The following is a 4,900-nucleotide window of genomic DNA, read 5'->3' as shown; positions in this document are numbered from 1 at the left end:
AAAAAAAAAAAAAAAAAAAACAAAAAAAAACTTCCTTGTCCACATTGACTTATTAAGTTTTGGCAATATAGAATGGACTAATAATCTTTTAAAATCAAAATCATTCCTATGTTCAAAAGCGTCTAATCTCCCCTGACTTAAAATCTAATAATAATGATTTAATGATAATGCAATCATCATCTCAAAATCCTCAGAGGCTCTCCCTATGTGAAATGGTTCCAGGAAGACCTATGAGATTTAGTAACTCTTCCTCTATCAGATTTCACCTTGTTAACACTTCAAGCTTATTAAATATTGTCAAAAATGACATTATACCCAATAGATACAAGCTGCATTTCCAAAACAAAAATACTAACAGATACACCTTTACATGATCTGAAGTCAGGAGATTGGAGTTACTGGAAGAGAAATCGACAGAAGTTAGCCTTAAACATGTCCTGGGAAAGACCACTTCAGGTACTTTTAACTACAGTTACTGCATTTAAACTCCAAAGGAGCATTCATAGGTACATCCAAACCAGTATCAGTGTGCTAAGGAGCCTACCACCTAGACATCTCTCCAGGCCCACCAAAGATTTAACTCTGAGGCACACCAAAATGATTCCAGAAGCAAATACATCCTGAAGTGGACTTCTCCTTGCCAAGACCTTCCAGCCAAGATCAAGAATCAGGACAATAGACACTTATTTTATTATTTGAATCCTCTTTTTTCATTATTATTTTTATTTTGTAGTATCTCAATATAGTAGATGGCTTACATGGTCGCCCTACTCTTTACTTTATTCCATTTTGGAAACATCTTCATTCCCAAACACTGAATTTGCCTTTTCTCAAACAACTGGAACAACAGCCAATCTTTTCCAACTGTTAAATTTCTTTTCTTCTTTTTTTTTTTTTTTTTTTGAGACAGAGTTTCACTATGTCACCCTCGGTAGAGTGCTGTGGCGTCATGGCTCACAGCAACCTCAAACTCCTGGGCTTAAGCGATTCTCTTGCCTCAGCCTCCCAAGTAGCTGGGACTATAGGCACCCACCACAATGCCTGGCTATTTTTTTTGTTGCAGTTCTCATTGTTGTTTATCTGGCCCGGGCCGGGTTTGAACCAGCCAACTTCAGTGTATGTGGCTGGCTCCATAACCACTGTGCTACAGGCGCTAAGTCTCAGCTATGTAGTTGTTGTTTGGCAGGCCTGGACTGGGGTCGAACCCACTGATGTATGTGGCCAGTGCCCTAGCCACTGAGCTACAGGCACCAAGCCAGCTGTTAAATTTATCATGCAGCCCCAGATCTTCTAGTAAGACTCTTATGCCCACACCTATAAGCCTAAATGGTGCCAGATTTTAATCTAAGACTGATAATTTCATTCTTTGCTATCCTCACTATGAAAATATTAATCTTGACACATTTATATGCCTTAACTGGACACTGGGCCACCAAAAAGTAATTATTGTTTCTGATGTTTCTCAGAGCCTTCCACAAACCAGGAAAATATCAAGACTAGGATGAGACATGGGACTAATGATGCAAACTACAGTCCAATTATTTTCTCACAATCTATACACACACAAAACTGTTATGTGATTTGTTTAACTCTATTCAAGGTTTTTTCATCTACAATCAAACCAATAAATTCAGACAATAAGTGGTACCTATTATAAACAACACTTTTGTGCCTTCTCATTGTGCATTTCTCGGACTTTCTTTTGGTGTGATCAAGTGGATTTCCTACGTTTGCCACATGAAAATATGTTATGCTCTTTGGGTATACTCATTCAGTCTTTCCAAGCATTCAAAACAGAATCCACCAGTGCTCTCATTTTATTAATAGTTTTACATGTTATCTTACAGAAGGAATCCAAGTCACTGTATTTCACTGAATTGAGCAAGGATTTATGCTCAAGCTAGGAGTTCCTGGACTAGATCATGTCATCCATAATTTATATCAGATTTTGGCTCAAATAGCAAATAAAATCGCATAAGCATTAGAAACACAACAGACAGAGAGCATAAATCAATCCAGTAGAATTTTTATCTGCTCACCAGCTAAGGTGGAGTCTTGGCAATGGGCAACATATCTTGTTATACCTAAATAAATGTTTCAGGAGAACTGGTACAATCAACCAATCAATTAATTTAAAAGCCCCTTACAAGGCCAGGAGGCGGTGGCTCATGCCTGTAATCACAGCACTCTGGGAAGCTGAGGTGAGCCAATTGCCTGAGCTCACAAGTTGGAGACCAGCCTGAGCTAGAGCGAGACCCCACCTCTAAAAATTAGCCAAGCATTGTGGTGGTTGCCTATAATCCCAACTACTCGAGAGGCTGAGGCAAGAGAATCACTTGAGCCCCGGAGGCTGTGGTTGCTGTGGGCTAAGATGCTACAGCACGCTACAGGGGCAACAAAGTGAGACTCCGTCTCAAAATAAATAAATAAAAGCCGCTTGCTTATAACATTGACCAAAGTGTTCTTTGTGACTTGCTCTCTTGGTTGGGCTTAGGGGAACTAATTTATTGGACAAGAAGTGGGCTCTAATATTTCTTATTATGATGATTGAACTTAGGCTTTTTTGCCTTTCTCCACCATCTAACTTGCAGGTGCTAAATATTGCTTCACAGCCATAATCCCAAAGCAACAGTTAACTCATTATCAGAGTCAGAAAGAACATGAAACCCCATGGTCAGCCAAGCTTGGTTGCTGAGTGACTGGGAGGCAGTAGTTGAAAAATTCTGGGAAGGGAGCTGGTTTTCTTTTTCTTTCTTTCTTTCTTTCTTTTTTTTTTCTTTTTTTTTTTTTTTTTTTTTGAGACAAAGCCTCAAGCTATCCCCCTGGGTAGAGTGCTGTAGCATCAGAGCTCACAGCAACCTCTAACTCCTGGGCTCAAGCAATTCTCCTCCCTCTGCCTCCCACGTAGCTGGGACTATAGGCGCCCACAACAATGCCTGGCTATTTTTTGGTTGCAGCCATCATTGTTTGGCGGGTCCAGGCTGGATTCGAACCTGCTAGCTCAGGTGTATGTGGCTGGCGCCTTAGCCGCTTAAGCCACAGGAGCTGGGAGCTGGTTTTCTTTAAGGACTGTCTTAGTCCATTTGTTTTGCTCTAAAGGAATACCTAAGGCTGGATAATTTATAAAGAAAAGAGGTTCATCTGGCTCACAGTTCTGCAGACTGTGCATGAAGCATGGTGCCAGCCTCTGCTTTTAATGAGGACCTCAGGCTGCTTCTACTCATAGCATAAGTGGAAGGGGTCCCCTCATGTACAGCTCACATAGTGAGAGAAGAAGCAAGAGGATGAGTAGGTTTCAGGTTCTTTTCAGCAACCACCTCTTGAGAGAACTAGTAGAGCTGGAACTCACTTATTACTACAAAGACAAAGACAGCACCATGCCCCCATAACCCAAACACTTCCCAATAGGCCCCACCTCCAACACTGGGGATCAAATTCCACCATGAGATTTGCATGGGTGAAACAAACTAAATATAGCAGGGACTCAGTCTTCTGTCCAAGGGCAGGACGTGCCACTGGGCCCTTTACCGGTCACCATTTTACCCAATAAGAGGAACGTAAAATTCACCATTTCCAAACATGGCTGTGGTTTTCCTTCGTACTCATCTCTTCTTCATTGAACATGTAGATACATCCCTTGTTAGATAAAATCACTCTATCATTAGTCATTTATTCAAGTAAGTTAGCACGATAATAATTTAACAATATGTCCTTAACACATGTTACCTAACCTCACTGGACCTCAATCTCCTCATCTTGTAAAATAAGAATGAACAGTACACACGTAGAATTAAGTGAAACCACAGAAGTGACAGTGCCCAGCATTGGATCTGGCACATATGCAGAAGAGCTGGTTTCCCAGATGGGGTTAATTAAGGTGTTCAATCAGGCAGTCAACAAGCATTACAGGTAAGTACCTAAGTCAGGCGTCCTCAATCTACAGCCCACCGAGGATGTTTATCTGGCCCGCCAGGTGTTTTTGCCGCCACTGCCTGTCCTGCTTAGCAGCTGACTCGTCCCGGGGCCCACAGTCCAGCCCTCCAATGGTCTGAGGGACAGTGAACTGGCCTCCTGTTTAAAAAGTTTGAGGACCCCTGATAAGTGGAATGCTCAGTGGAATTCTAATCAATCAATTAACCACCATGTGTGTTCAGCTTCTCACTCTGGGGAAGATACGAAAAGACAGAGAAGATCCTTTCCTTTAGGGAAACAGATAAGTCAGTGAGCTAAAAAGCACACATGAATCAATACTTCAAGCACATGGCTTTGGTGGGACTTAGTTTGAATAAAAGTGTGGAAGAAAAAATAAGGATGAGAACACTTAATGTAAGAATGTATGAAGATGAGGAGGAGCAGAGTGAGATCCACCAGACAATCAAATCCTCCAGCTTAGCTCCCTTTCAGTGCCGCAGCAGAATTCCTCAGCATGTGTTACAGGCAAATACCCCAGATTGAGGTGTTGAGTTATAGAAATTCTCCATGCCTCAGTCTCACCTGTAAAATAGAAATAACAATACCCACCTCAGAGAGTTGTGTTCGCTAAATGGGATAATGGGTGAAAAGCGCTCAGCATGTTGCCAATATATGAGGTCAGACAATTAAGTTCACAAACTCATCATAGAAGTGCTACCTACCTCACTGCCGAATATCACTACAGTCACCTTTGAGGTTCTCCCCTCGGGAAACTATGTACCAGTGCCAGCACCCAGTTGACCCTTCAAAACAGTTTTGGAACTCCTTTTCCGGTATGGCCATACCAGAAATTGTCGTATGAGGTCTGACAATTAAGTTTGTAAACTCATCCTAGAAAAAGTGCTACATACCTCATTACTGAATATCACTATAGTCATCTTCTAACTACTCCCCTTGGCCATCTGGTAATGATAGAGATATTCAGCAA

Source organism: Otolemur garnettii, unplaced genomic scaffold, assembly GCF_000181295.1.
Source record: "Otolemur garnettii isolate 467f Iridium unplaced genomic scaffold, OtoGar3 scaffold00153, whole genome shotgun sequence".
Lineage (NCBI taxonomy): Eukaryota > Metazoa > Chordata > Mammalia > Primates > Galagidae > Otolemur > Otolemur garnettii.
This window is presented reverse-complemented; position numbering follows the sequence as displayed.